Source organism: Lycorma delicatula, chromosome 8, assembly GCF_047948215.1.
Source record: "Lycorma delicatula isolate Av1 chromosome 8, ASM4794821v1, whole genome shotgun sequence".
Classification (NCBI taxonomy): domain Eukaryota; kingdom Metazoa; phylum Arthropoda; class Insecta; order Hemiptera; family Fulgoridae; genus Lycorma; species Lycorma delicatula.
The window spans coordinates 119,282,894-119,299,626 of NC_134462.1; the positions used below are offsets into that span (position 1 = coordinate 119,282,894).

At 29.8% G+C, this 16,733-nt stretch overlaps 1 protein-coding gene across 1 annotated transcript in view; it reads left to right on the top strand.

The window, feature by feature from the left end:
- Hn (phenylalanine hydroxylase) overlaps positions 1-16,733 on the top strand; it is a 58,997-nt gene that overhangs the window by 925 nt on the left and 41,339 nt on the right. The window lies entirely within an intron of this gene.

Consider the following 16,733-nt stretch of genomic DNA (forward strand, 5'->3'; position numbering starts at 1 on the left):
TTAAATGTTTTTAATATTAACTAGGAATAAACAACATAATGTACTTTTCTTAAACAAACAGATATGTTAATTTATTACGTTAAATTATTTATCATAGTTTTATTAATGAATGTTACATAAATAAATTATCTGAAGTAAATTAGCCATAGTTACACTTCTTTTCTTTCAGAGTAATGATGTTTATTGATTGAAGTTATCAATTCTGGCCTGAAGATCATATGTATTTCAGAATATTTTTTTTTATACGCAACAATGTGGACTTAGTGAACAAGATAACGGGAAACTTCTTCATTCCTCATTTCCCCTAGCATACCTCGCATCATATGCTCCTTATTATTATTGGAAATAGCTGTAACGTTTTCGTAAATTATTTTAATCTCGTATTATAGATCGCCTTAAATCGTTAGTTTAAATGTTCCTAAATTCAAATTGTTGAAGTATTAAGAGTAATTTTAGCCAAATTTTTGAAGAGGATTAACGTATTTAACAATTTGTATATCTATAGAAGTATAACGAAAACCGTTTTTTTTTTTAAATCAAGTGTCACACACTCACTCATGTCTCAATTCTGTAAATAACAGTAGATACCAATTTGAAAAAAATAATTGTAATTGTAAACTATCTGCAAAGAAAATCTACAAATCTTTCTGCAAAAAAAAGTCAAAATTTATCTTTATTTACGGAATTATCATGTATGTATATATACAATTAAAATAATCAAACCCTTTTTTTTTAATCGTAAGATTTATTTCAAAGCTTTTTATACTCTTTTTATTATATTTTTTGGGTTTTTAATTGTTTTGCAGTAATTTCTTTTAGTTTTTAATAATCAGCGTACTTTCTCATTATATATTACAGGATCAAAAAAATAATAATTTTTAATTTTCAGTTACTAAAAGTTATACTGCACTTTATTTATTTTTTCTTTTAAATATAACATTTATTAAATAAAAAATTTCTGATTTGTTTGTAAATCAGGAATAAATTAAGTTCTTCACTTAGAAAAAAGAAATCTTTTTTTTTATTGAAACAAGTTTTTTCACTCTCATTCTATTAACGTAAATAATACTTGTACTAGTACAGCAAGCTTGCAGTATAATTATTTATTTATTTTTTATAAGTCCGAACAACCTTTTTTTTTAATTCAAATAACCTTCAGTTAAAATATCATTGACAAAGAACCTAAACTGCTTATTATTATTATTATTTTTTTTAATCTGTGGACTAAATTAACAATAGCAGTAAAATAGTAAGTTATATTTTTTCGTTAAAGAAAAGAATTCATTTTACATATACGGCATAAATTATTTCAATTATACATCGTTTTTCAAAATGTGTTATTAGATATGAGATTTACTTAATAAATAAATCTTTATTCCGATCGGTACACACTAATACATTAAATAGATTATGTCAGGAATTATATATGCTACTCCGTGGATAAAAAAAGTAACTGCCCAAGCATTTACCTGGATGGATCAAGGGAAACCGTGCGTAAAATATTGAACAGAGCAGCATTAAATATACAGAATTAATTAAAAAGTAATTGTGGTTAAAGTCCCTTATAAATTATTTAAAATTCAAACGCCTGAAATAATATTAAGGTAAATAGAATGTAGAACTATTTGTAAAAAATAATTCGCAATTCTGGAGTTAATGAAAATTATTGAGCACATATTTATGTACGCAGGGTTTTTTTAATTTTTAATTAGTTTTTATTTAAAGATTCTTCGACAGAAAAATATTGATTATTTAATTATTTTTTTAAAAAACTTCTAACTGTATTTACTTTTTTTTAATGGGGGAAAATGTTTTTTAATGATTCCGTAATTTATTAAAAATGGCAGCGGAAGCATAATAAGGTTCTTTCTGGTGAGTTGAATGAAAAAAAAAAATTGTTAAACTCCTTAAAATTATATTTAATTAATATATATATATATATATATATATAAAACAATATGTGGTGAGTGATTCATAATCAACCCCCAGAAAAAACTAATGAAGATAAATTTATGAAAATTTGTATACACGTTCTTGTTACGGTGTAAGTGCCCACTAAGAAAGGAACTTTTTGAAATTCCGAGTTTAAAGGGTTAAAATGAAGTAACAATGAAATTTATTATTTTTTTAACTTGTCGATAGTAAATGTAGATATCAAATGATTTTTGATGTTCGATCTACATATGAGTACCTAAAAACCAATTTCTAGACATTTCGAAATTCGACCTTGAAAAGGTAAAATTTGTTACCAATGATTACAAATTTTCTCCATCTCCGACTATACTAAACGATATATTCGATTTGGACTTGAAAATAAAGTTCAGATAAATAACTAAAAAATATTTTCGGGGTTTCTTAAATTTCGATTTTTTAAGGGGTGTGACGACGCGGCGGCTGAATACTGCCACTGATACTGTTTGAGTATGTGCGACGCGTTTGGCTACACCTGCCTCCGGTTGCTTGACTAAAAAATAAAATAAAAGTAATTAGATTTTTTTTTTTAAATGAGTAACGAAGTACGGTCACCTCCTAGTGGTGTTTGTCGAGATTTTTATGTTCAACTATCACTCCTAAAATAAGCCGATTTCGATGACTTATTTTGTAGTAGTTCTAATTGCAAGTTCTTCCAGATAACTATTAAAATTTTTTTTAACAAAGAAGTGCTTGTCTGCGTAAACAACCGGTAATTTTTTTGTGATCATTACTTCGCAAAACTCCGTGGTCGAGTGGCAGCTTATCTGATTTTCATCGGAGGTTCCGACTTCGAGTCCTGGTCAGAGACAGCATTTTTCATATTCTACAAAATTCATTACCTGTAATTGTTATTCAGCTTTAGCCTGTTAGTTATAAATAAATAATAAATTACTTTTTGCTTAAATAAGTAAGCTAAATCGTTATAGTCGATTACAAACACCTTTATGTCAACCGCGAAATTTAAAAAAGAAAGATTATGTCGGAAACCTCAAGGAAAAAGTGTATGTATTCGCTTAATATCGAACAGGGAGCTCATTTTTATAATTATATTTACAATATTAAAATAATAATAAATTTTACTATTTATTATTATTATTTTATAATATAATTAATTATATTATTAATTATTATTTTACAATATTATAATTTCACTCTTACTCTAAAGTATAAGTTCCCCTGCCGAGTAGTCATTTTATAAACAATACAATGTACAGTGTTTCTAGATGAAACGGGTACATTCATTTTTTTCACTACAAAAGCTCCTTTTTTAATCTTGTAGACGGTGATAAAAAATGAACATTTTTTAACGTATGAAAAATGCCATGACTAGGAAATCGAATCCGAGATTTTTCAGATGGACGCCTGAGACGTTCTACAACTTTGCTGCAAATTAATTTGGAGATTACTTATCTGTCCCAACCTTTCTTACGACTGTGGCGCGTAGTAAATATTTTAAGTAAATTGTGGGGCGAATACCGTCTGCATATGTCTGTCGCTCGGTACCCTTAAGTGAGGTATCAACGTTTTGACTCTGTAAAGACGGCGCTACGACAAAACCTCAATTCATAACAAGTCTGTTGTTATTGGATGTTTGTTTTATTAAGTATGACTATGACATTTTCGGTTGCGCTTAAAATTGTTCTTCGTGTCATATTACTTAAAATTCGGTAATGGCATCTAACATTATAAACATTTTTTTTAAATATTGAAAAGTTTTTTTTAGGTATTCATAATTTATTTATTTTTAAACATTGGATTTTGTGGGTGAAATAAGATTGCTGGCTTATTTTTCTGCTTTTTTGGGTACATGTACTGTCGAGAACCGTTCTTTTATTTAATTTTTCCCATGACGCATTAAAAAAAATATTTTTGTGAACTTTATATCATGTATCATTTATTATATAAATTATTATATGTAATAAAATGTTTAGAAAAACAGTAACTTTTTATAACTTGTTCAAATTATTTATTTATTTATTTACAGCAAGAGAATTTTTAATGTAAAATATTAATAATTATTTTCCTTAATGTTTGTTTCGATATTCTATATATGTCTTATGAAGATTTATTATCTCATATGTGTAAATATGTACGTACACCTCTTCATTTGTCACTTCATCCACCCATCTCATCTTAAACATTCTCCTATAACACCACATTTCAAAAGCTTCTAATCTTTTCTTTTCAGGTACTCCGATCGTCCAAATTTCACTTCCATATAAAGGTACGCTCCCAACATATACTTTCAAAAACATTTTCCTGACATTTAAATTAATCTTTGAAGTAAACAAATTATATTTCTGACTGAAGGCTCGTTTCACCTGTGCTATTCGGCATTTTATATTGTCCATCTTTAGTAATTCTACTTCCCAAATAGTAAAATTCTTCTACCTCCATAACCTTTTCTCTTCCTGTTTTTATATTCAATGGTCCATCTTTGTTATTTCTACTACATTTCATTACTTTCGTTTTGTTCTTGTTTATTTTCATGTGGTAGTTCTTCACCATGTTGGTTTGTTTTTCTTTAATCTTCCTTCTACTATTAATTTGAGCGCTAAAATTGCTTCCCTTGTCCCTGAAACCAAATTGGTCTTCTCCTAACACTTATTCCATTCTCCTCTCAATTCTTCTGTACAGAATTCTAGTTAAGATTTTTGATGCATGGCTAGTTAAACTAATTGTTCTGTATTCTTCACATTTAGCTGTCCCTGCTTTCTTTGGTATCATGACTATAACACTATTTTTGAAGTCTGACGGAACGTCCCCTTTTTCATAAATATTACACATCAGTTTCCATAATCTATCAATTGCTTCCTCACCTGCACTAGGCAGTAATTCTACAGGTATTCCGTCTATTTCAGGAGCCTTTCAGCCATTCAAATCGTTTAATGCTTTCTTAAATTCAGATCTCAGTATTGTTTCTCCCCTTTCATCCTCTTCGACTTCCTCTTCTTCCTCTATAACACCACTTTCTAATTCATTTCCTCCGTATAACTCTTCAATATATTCCACCCACCTATCGACTTTGCCTTTCGTATTATAAATCGGTGTACCATCTTTGTTTAACACATTGTTAGATTTTTAAATTGGTGTACCACAAAATGTTCCTTAACTTTCCTGTATGTTCCATCTATTTTACCAATGTTCATTTCTCTTTCCACTTCTGAACACTTTTCTTTAATCCACTCTTCTTTCGCTAGTTTGCACTTCCTGTCTATTGTATTTCTTAATTGCCGATAGTTCCTTTTACTTTCTTCATCACTAGCATTCTTATATTTTCTACGTTCATCCATCAGCTGCAATATATCGTCTGAAATTCAAGGTTTTCTACCAGTTCTCTTTGTTCCGCCTAAGTTCGCTTCTGCTGATTTAAGAATTTTCTTTTTAACATTCTTCTACTCTTCTTCTACATTTTCTACCTTATCTTTTTTACTCAGACCTCTTGCGAAGTCCTCCTCAAAAATCTTCTTTACCTCCTCTTCCTCAAGCTTCTCTAAATTCCACCGATTCATCTGACATCTTTTCTTCAGGTTTTTAAACCCCAATCTACATTTCATTATCACTAAATTATGGTCGCTGTCAATGTCTGCTCCAGGGTAAGTTTTCAATTGACGAGTTGATTTCTAAATCTTTGCTTAACCATGATATAATCTATCATGGTTAAAAACGAAAAAGCCAGGTGATACCTTGCAGTATCACCTGGCTTTTTCCATGTGTATATTCTTCTACTCTGATTGTTAAACTGGGTGTTGGCAATTATACTAAAATAAAAGTATACTTTTAAAAGTGTACTAAAGTTTACTAAGTTGTACTAAATTATACTTCGTGCAAAACTCTATAAATCAGTCCCCTCTTTCAATCCTTTTGCCCAGCCCGTATCCACCCACTATATTTCCTTCCTTGCCTTTTCCAGTGCTTGCATTTTATTCTCCAACCATTATTAAATTTTCATCTTCTTTTATGTATTTAATTGCTTCGTCAATTTCTTCGTATACACACTCTGCCTCATCATCATCATGGGCGCTTGTAGGCATATAGACGTTAACAATCGTTGTCGGTTTAGGTTTCGATTTTATCCTAATTACAATGATTTTATCGCTATATATTTTGAAATACTCTACTCTCTTCCCTATATTCTTGTTCATTACGAAACCTACTCCTGCCTGCTCATTATTTGAGTTAATTATTTTAAGATCACCTGACCAAAAGTCGTTTTCCTCTTCCCACCGAACCTCACTAATTCCTACTACATCTACATTTAACCTATCCATTTCCCTCTTTAAATTTTCTAACCTACTAACCTTTTCTGGACATCTAACATTCCACGCTCCGACTCGTAGAATGTTATTTTTTAATTTTGTGGTGACCTCTTTCTTAGTAGTACCCACCCGGAAATCCGAACGGGGTTTAGTTTACCTCCGGAATATTTTACCAAGGAAGGCGCCTCCATCATTGTTATATGAAAATGCAGAGAGCTACATTTTCATTTTAAATTCATACTTTAATGTAGAACTGTACATCTTTAATTTTTATATCTTAGTGCGTTTATTAAGTTGATTTTTTTAGGCATATTGTAAATTTGTTTGTTTGATTAATCTCGCTGTAGCGTTACTGCTGTTTCATCAGCATGCGACAAAGAAGAAGTACTTTACCTTTCCCATAAAAAAGGATGGTGCGTGGGTTTGTTTGTTTGATGCATGTGCTCACATTTTATTTTAACTGCTATTGCGCGGAGCGAACCACGTGATGCGCCGCGCAGCGCACGAAAGATTCATTCGTTCGAACGATTTGTACTTCTTTATACGAAAGATTTATCTAAAAATATAAATACAAGGAAGTAAAAAGGGGATCCTATAGGATCCAATTTTAGAATTTAAAATTTTTTTATAATTTCGGATACTTTAATCTGTTTTTTATGTTGTGTTTGGTTGAATAATATTAGAGCTGTGAGCAAAGGGATCAAGTAAATCCGTTTTTTTTTTTCATAAGCAATTATATTCTTAATTCAGTATCATTTGGTCAAGGGAATGAGCTGTGACCAAAATTGTTTACTAAGAATTTATCTAGTCATAAACAGCTGACTTTCGAAGTTGAAGGTTCAAATCCTAACAAAAGGTAGTTGCTTTTACACAGATTTGAATACTAGACAGTGAATACCGGTGTATTTTTATGTTTGAGGTCCAATTTACCAATCGTCAAGGAATGGTCGGAATGGTCGGTCAAGGAATGAGTCTGTATAAGACTAAACATCATTTACATGTCATACATATCTTTATCTCATTGGGCCGTGGGGGAGTTGCTTATTGTTCACTAGTTGAACAGATTGCGACGTACACAGAAAAATAAAAAATAAATAAAATTATACTTTTAATACTGCATAATTTTTAAGGTAAAAAAGTCGTTTGGTCAAGGACATGTACATTTTGATATTTTTCAAAATTGTACTTTAAATATTGCATAACTAAGTAATTAATATCTCAAAACTGTTGCGCATTTGAAAATTTATCAAGGCAAATGCCAGGAAAGTTATTCAAAACTTTGTCAGATTTTTTTAAGTGCATATAGCGTTACAAAAAACGAAATCCACGCGATAAATTCCGTTTGTAAAAAAATGGAAACAGATTTATAAAAATAAAAAGATGAATACAAGGAAATGCCATTTAATAATTATTAACGGGAAGTGATTTATAGCTGCTCTCTGGAGTAGTAATACGTAGCCTTCCGGTTTTTTTTTTTTATCATAGATTCTCCATCTAAATTTATCATAGGTTTTTGTGTCAATATTTTGAATACCATAATGATTTTGTACGACGTATCATTGTACTATAACAACAAAAGATAAATATATATTCCAGACATATACGTTCACTACTGTTTACATAAACTTTGTTGTTTAGAGATCTGCTTATAATTTTTTTTATCTAAAAGAAGTTTTTTGTTGCTTGACGAATTAATTCGTTAATTCACCACAGAAGCTTTTACATGAGAATATGAAAATGAAGAAATTCTGCAGCGTATGAAAACTACGACCGGGATTCGAACCGGGACTCTCGGACGAAGGCCGAGATTACAAAGAAGAATACAAAATAAAAGATAATCATTGAAATCGGTTCATTTAATGCGAAGGCTGCTTTCCATTTTTCATAAGCTACAGGAATTCCATTCTGCAAAAGCTTCTAGCTTATTTGGTTAACTGCAAAAAAAATAAAAAATAGTGAATAAGAGTCGAACAAAATATTATTAAAAAAAATAATAAAGGTCAAATTATATTTTTTTAACTAGGTTTTAAGATAAAAATTTGGTTAAGTTTTGTTATCTAAGAAATAAAAAAGTTGTTTATTTAATATAGTTTATAATTTATGACCTACAGGAAATTGAAATAATATCTAGTTACTTTATTATATTGTATATTAATTTAATCGATTCTGAATAGAATAATACTACAGTACCAAGAAGTAGTAACAGATATACGCAAACAGTGAAGTTTCAATAGGGACGTAATTTATTAACACTATCAGACACACCCATTGTACGTAATATAACTGAGTGCATATGTACGAACTGTATTTATGTATGATCAAATCAAATTAAATTAGAAAAGCATTATTTATTAAAAAAAATAATGATAATTAAACATTTAATTTTAATAAATATTAATATCAATAATTAATTACGTAATAGATTGCAGACAAAAAAACTTCTGAGTCCAAAAATCATCTGTCTATAATTTGATAAGCAAATCTGCAAAAATAGAATTTGCGACAAACCTTTTGACCTGTTATTAGTGATTTGTCTGTAATTTTATAGGTTATGGTATCATTATAATCACAAAAATATTAAGATATTAGAAATTTTATGTCGAGCCATCTTTAAAAAAAGCTAATAACACAGTTGTACGAATTTCCCATCACGCGGCTTTTTTCTGACGCACGGCACACACACAACTTAATTTAAAATATTTATAATTTTATTTAAATATAATTTTTTTGTTTATTTCATTCAATGAATATACAAAAAAGCGCGCGCGCATACCGTATTTCATTTGCTCGGGTGTGCGGTATTAGCTTTTTACGCTTTAAATATTATTAATTTATTTAATTCTACCGGTCACCTGTAACGTCACAAAGTAGCAGACGACTACAGCAGCTGTGCATCAATGCTACACTAGCGCTCCTTGTAGGGAAAAGGAATACTAATGATGCAGTATACCCACTTGTTTATTTAGATCACTTTTTGGGGTGGGGTGCGATTTTGCAAAAGAAATATTATTTTTTAATTGTTAACAAATGTGCCAAAGAAAAATAAGACCTTAATTAGGTAAAATCTCGAGATACTGAGGGTGACCTTGCTCTACAGCCTCATCCACTTGACCTTTTATCTTGAAAATTTGGTGACATCAATGCCCCATAAAAGTAATCTGACCAAATTTGGTCAAAATCGGTCAAGTAGTTCTGGAGGTATAAGGTGATTTAGGCTGTACCTTCAAATACACACACACGTATATACGAACATCCGGAAAATTTCCATCCGGCTTTTTGGGTTCCTTAGGTGTCAAAACGTAAAGATCCGGTGAAAACCGCATATACCCAACTCGGACCGTACTTTCGCTTCTAAAGGTATAGGGCGGGAAAGTAAAAATTTATTGAATCCACAAAGCTTCGTTAAAAAATAAATACTTTATTCACATCATAGCATAATAAATTATACGAATTATCTCAAGAGCGGTTTGTTATTCTACGGATAATAAAACGGATCGCTCCAATATTTACCTGGAAGGATCAAGGGAAACTAAATGGAAAAACCTTAATCAGAGAAGTATTACATAGTGTAAAATGATAAATAAAAAGAGCTGTAACAAAGTTGTAATCCTTTCCTGGCATTGGTTATTTATTCATACATACTGGAAAAATAATAATATATGAAATAAACCAAAAACGAAATTTTTAAAACATTCAGAAATCGATATTTTAAACTTTTATTGAGTCCTCCACCTCCAATATTGACCTAAAGGTTTTTGCTCATTTGCGCAAGTATTATCCCTAGGAAGACATAAAAAAAAAAATGCAATAAATAAAAAGGTAGCGTTTTTTCGATTTTTCAGGAGAGAAATTATGGGGCAATTAAAAAAAAAAAAAAGGTTAAGTTAAACATACACGCATCTACTGACCTCAATATAGAATGGGGTTATGCTCGCAAAATTTTGAGAAAATTTACCCCAAAGAAACTATTCATTCCGCCCCATGGAGATATTGACCTCAAAATTTTACCGATAAATTGTCTGTCCCATACGCACGAGTCTTTATACATAAAATTTCATTAAAATTGGTAATCCAATGAAAAATGATTAAGCTTCAAATGCGCTAACACACATACGAACATTATCTTCCACTTTTTATTGATTTTTTGGAGTTTCTGGGACATAAAACGTCAAGAAATGGAAAAAACCCATGCCCCATTTCTTGACTGATCATTGTTTTTGTGAAAGGAAATTATTTTATTTAAAATAGACTGATCGGAATAATATTTTTTTCAGTTACTTTTATTTTCAATTTTGATTTTAAAGTCGTAATAAAATTAAGGATTCGTAAATAGTAAATAGCGGCTTATAATTTGTCACTGAATTGAAAAAGTAAAAAATTACAGAAATATTATTTTAGTAATTTACGCAATTTTTTTTTGTTTTAATTTGGTTTTAGTTTTTAAAAAACGTTTTTTACCGTTGTTGCTTATAAGTATATTTTGACCTCTAAGCTAATTCAGAAAAATAATGAAATTTCTTTCTTAAAAGAAAAACTTACTTTTTTTCTTGTACCTGCTATGTACCGTCAAAAATTTGTAATTTTGTTTAGTTTTATTTTAAAGTTTCATTCTTACATGACTCTCCAATAGATATTTTAGAAATTCTATAGATATATTTTATCCAAAACCTTGATTTCAATGAAAGGTGTTTTTTAAGTAATAGTTATTATTTTTTAAATCAAAATCGAATTCTATAGAAGATACAATATATTAGTTATGTTTGTGAATAAAATTTAGAAAAAATTCAAAATACATTTTTGATTTTGTTTCAGGATACTGATAAAAGTATCTTTTGAGTAAGAGCATTTCGGAAGAAATTTGAAGAAAATTCTTCATCCCGCTTTCTCAAAATTATACTACAATTAATTAAGAGCAAGAAGAAAGTGGAAATAAAAATTCAAATCGTAGAAATATATTTTTTTTAATATTGTTTGAAGAAATCATGTGAATTCTCTTTGAATTATTATTATTATTTTTGCGAGCTATCATAGAAGGGGCCACCATAGCCAGTCGATGAACCGAGGCGTCTTTAGTATTTTAATTATTCAAAATATAATATTTTCCTGCAATTTTTATTTAAAACGATTTTCAGACTAAGGGAAGTTTAATTATTAATAAATTCTTAAATAATAATAATAAGTTTCGTGTCGGCAAATAATATTTTATTAGCATCGGTGTAGGTAGAACATAACTGAAAAATATTTACTAATCATTCCTGTAAACTCATTTGCACAACTAATGGATTTTTTCCGGTTAATCAAAACCCATCGGTTGAAGTTCGGCGAGCGTTCAGATCGAAAGTGAAGATTTGGATCCGTGAGATTTTGGTATGAGGGAACTAAGTCTCTTACTTGTGAGTGGTAGTCCTCACCTCTTTGTGAGCCGACAAAAAGATCGCCACTTTTTGTCGTAATAACGGGAGATGATCAGTTCATAATTTACGTCGTTATCCACAACGATTTAAATGAAATAGTATAAAAGAATTCGTTACGACTTTGCCAACGTAAGAGCTGGCGGTTAGAATTTCGAAACTTCCGGCCCGGCCGGTAAATGTTTATTTATCTTTACGTTATGCAACTTGGTTTACGAGTAAAATATCACCCAGATAGATTCAAAACCACTCAAATACCAAACCCGTCACTCATTTGCCGTCAACAACTAGCCGCTCCGTTTATGGAGTTGTGTGAATGAACCAATTCGACGATAAAATCTTCCGCTCGACTCCGTAAATTGTAAACGGCTTAAAATTATGGCGATGTTGAAGTTAAATGAACCTTTAAACTAAAGAAATGTTTTATCTTGATATTTAAAATTCAGAGATTGTGAAATACCTCACCAGATAAACAAAGCGATAAATTTTTTTTTTCCTATTACGTTAATTAAATATAAAATTTCGTTAAAAAATCCTTGTTAAAAATCTTATACCGGTTTGAGAAAATATTTATTAAAATATATTTTTTCATTCGGTGAAATAATATTAACAAATTTAAATAAATAAGTTATTGATCCGATAACTACGAATTCTTTTTGAATCACTGTTTTGTGAACGAATTTTAAAACTTTAATCGATGAAATGGTTTTTTTTATAATGTGTTCTTTAATTTCTGTATGTTCTAAAACTAATCTTTTAACTTCATTACATTTACTGTATACGTCATCTTCATTATCGATCATCATCATTTTTTTTAGTTTTTAATGGAATGACAAAACCATTACCATCTGTTTTTATTAGTTTGTTTATTACTGCTTATATGTTTACGTACTAATAAAAAAAAATAGATATTGATATTTATTCAAAAATAAGTATTTATTTACCGATGATGTATATGTTAAAGAACATTAAGTTAATTCGAAAAATTTGTTTTTAAAAATATATTGATAAAGAAGAGATATAATACAAAAATATTTCTTGATTCTATTACGGTAAATTTTAGGTACGATTGCTACTCAGTTTCAAAATTATTGGCCCCGAGTTTCACACTTATATGCTACAAATGCAAAAATCAGGAAATAATTCGAAATTTATGTCAAATTATGCTTATCGATTAAAAAAAAAAAAACGAGAATTTGAACATTTCTCCAATTTTAATTGGTAAAAGATAAATGTGATATAATATTAATTCAAAAATTCTCTTTTTAATGTGTTATTAAAAATTTTATTTCTCTACATTATGGTATGTATTTTTTGTGCGTTAAAATTTTTCTTCCTATTAACCAGAAACTTACATTACATTACACCTTTTCTAAATTCACCTACAAAAAATCTTTTTTTATATTATATCTAAAAATAAATATATAGTTAATAATAAATTTCTAATGACATATTAACAGATTGAAAAAATTCGAAACTTCATAATGTTTCCTTAATTTTTTGACCGACTTCAAAAAAAAAAGATTATTTAGATCAACCCGGTTTATATTTTTGTTTCATTTGTTCAAGGCTTATTCCTAAGAAAATGGCCGACTTCTACTTTTTTGTCTTTTTACATCCTTAAACGAAGTAAAGGAAGTATTGTAATCACGAAAAATTTCGGTTTTCAGATTTTCAACGGAAATATTAATTTTGACCACCCATCCTTGAATCCGTTTTGACTAGTTCGGCGTGACGTCTTTACGAACGTACGTATGTATCTCGCATAACTCAAAAACGATTAGCCGTAGAATGTTGAAATTTTGTATTTAGGACTGTTGTAACATCTAGTTGTGCACGTCTTCTTCTGATTGCAATCGATTGGGCCAAAAATGTGTATACAGTCAGATTTCCAAATAAAGCGGGGTTTCAATTATGGAACATTTGGATTTTGAACTTTTTCTTAACTGCAGTAATAAGCCCTGGTTAACAGCTCTTTAACGATATATAATTAAGCGGTAGTTATTTTCTTTGGTTCCAGAGTTATAGCTAAATAAAAGTTTAATTAATGAAATATTTGGATCTCACAAGGGGAAGGCACATCGGTTCGAACCCGACTTCATATACATGTATTTTTTTTTTAAATATCGTTAAAAAAAAATTATAATAATGGTTGAAATCGGTGTCCCGATGCCCGTGCCTTCCCCTTGTTAGCTACAGTAATCTGGATCTTAGGTGCCTTATGCCGATTTAAGTTTTTATAGAAAAAGGTCACTGTAGTTATTTTCTTCTATCTCATATAATGATGATAAAATATGATGTGCGTGAATAGGTAACCCTTACTTGGTTCTCCGTTTCTCCTGTATAAATACATTTTTCTTTTTATTTATGCATTTGTTTCAGTCTACTTTATAACAAATATTGTTATAAAATTTGGTGACCTTCCGTTTCGTTTTTGTTTCCGTTTCGTTGATGGTTACATCATAATGATTTAAAAAACATAGCATTCCATAAATATAATAGTTACATTTATTTAAAAAGTAATAAAGGGACTTTACTCTATCCTAATATTTCAGGTAAGATTGTTGATTTAAAAATTGTATAAATATTTGATGTTAATAAAAACTAATATTTTAGTAATTCTGTATCTGTCCACTTTATTAAAGAATTGGAGGATCGTATCTCACTTTCAAAAGAAATAAGTTTAAATGAAGAGCAGCAAAAAATGTGTATATGTAATGTAAATGTCCATATCAGATTTTTTAATAAAGTATGAGCCGGCCAAGTTATCTCGTTTTTAGAGAAAAATTATATTTTCTACGTAGATATTTTGAATACACTTTCTTCTTTTTATTATAAACATCGCTTAGTATCTTTTTTATAGTTTATTAATATATATAAAACCATCCTGATATTCAAAGTATTTATTTTTTCACGTAAAAATAAAAATAAAACATAATTTTGATAAACAAATAATACTTATTCCCGCACTTTAGATATAGCCTTAGCTCATACTCAATAGTAGTTTTTATATCGCTTTTCAGGTATTCCCTTCCTTATTTTTCTTAAGACCCAGTTTTTTTAAGCCTTTGGAGTTTTTGAGAACGGATTTTTTTTTCATTTCGTCAGAGGTTTTTGTATGTTTTTCAGTACTTAAGTATTACTAAAAGAAAAAAATGAAATGAACTTTGAAAACATTAAAACCAACTTTAAAAACACCGCAAAAAATTTAAAAGAATAGTATTTTCTTCAATTTTTTTTTTAAATATTGTCAAGTTGGCAGTTGAAGTTTCTTTATCTGCTGTATCTATTATTAGCAATATTAAACCGCATTAAAAAAATATATATATTAAAACCAAATTAAATTAACGAAAAGTCGGTCTTCTTGCGCAGAACTGTGCAAGAGTTCTTTTTTTTTTTTTTTTAATTATCATACATTTTAAACTGACTGAATATTGAATTCAAAATAAAAAAACAAACTTATCTTCATTAATCGACATTACACGAGTATATTCCATGTAATAAAGATAAATTATTATTTATAAACGATGTATTTTGTTTTCTTTTTTTAAATAATAATAAGGAAAGAAAAACAACTTTTTTTTATAATTTATTTGTTTACTAATTCTCTCTTTTCTTAATATTTTATTGAATAATTAATAAAAATGCTTATATTTCTTGAAAAATTTCATCGGAAGTCAACATTGTAATCTAGCCTTATATAGGTTGAATAAATTAACTCCTTTATATTGTTACAACGAATCGACTGTTGGCTTACTCTTTTTACTAGAGGTGGTAGTGACCTTTCTACATATCAGAACATCAGTACGAACATGAACTTTGACCTCTCGTGTTTCTTCAATATTGATCAGTTACAAGTTAATTTTAACCCTTTAAGTTAGTTAATTTTAAAATTTTATTATTTTAATATCTACTATTTATATTAAAATTTATAATTATAATCTTTGTTTAAATAAGTGGCATCAACTGTAATGATCATTGGCAGTTAATAAACAGAATATAGTGAAACTGCACCTATGTTGTTTAATTTCGGCGATATAAGGGAATCAGTTGATTGTACGTGACTTAGCTTGTTGCCATTTTACCTTATTTCATATTCTTAGTTTTCAGGATGCTATTTCCTGAGATGTTATAAGTTATATAAACGAGGTGTGTGAGAAAAGTAATGAGATTGGTAACACTGAGAGCGATCTAGCAACGCTGTGTCTCCGGTCTGTGCAAGTCCGGTTTGTTCATCCCTTCCACATGCTCAGTACGAGTTTCAACTCCGTTCAGACAATAGATTATTTTTGACAGCACCATCAGTGAAGTTATGTTTTTGTTGTGTGTTACGAAAATGGAGCATCAGAATTTAGAGCGACGTTGTGCAATCAAGTTTTGTGTTAAACTTGGGGAATCCGTGAGTGTGACCTTTGAAAAATTGAAACAGACCTACGGGAATACTGGACCTACTGCTTATCAAGAGCACAAGTTTTCCGCCGACACAAATCATTTTTGGAAGGCCCAGAACACGTTGAAGATAAACCTCGCTCAGGGAGACCTTCAACTTCAAAATCTGAAGAAAACGTTGAGCGTGTGAGGGTTCTTGTGAGATCAGACCGTCGTTTAACAATAAGGATGATGAGTGAACAGTTAAACTTAAACGCTTTCACTTTACATCAAATTTTGACAGATGATTTGGACATGCAAAAGGTTTGTGCGAAATCGGTGCCGAAAAACCTCACAACGGAACAGAAGGACAATCGAAGAAACGTGTGCGTTGATCTTCTTGAAAGGATTAACAACGACCAATTCTTCAATCGTGTGATCACAGGTGATGAATCCTGGATATTTGAGTACGATCCTGAAACAAAGCGGCAAAGCGAAGAGTGGCACACTCCATTATCTTCTCGACCGGAAAAATGTCGAATGAGCAAATCAAAGATCAAAACCCTCCTGATTTGCTTTTTTGACAATAGGAGTATCTTGCATAAAGAATTTGTTCCTCCAGGACAAACTATCAACCAAGTATTTTACAAAGGTGTCCTTGAAAGGCTCAGAAAAAGACTGATTCGCGTGAGACCATACGTTGCAGACAAGTGAATGCTTC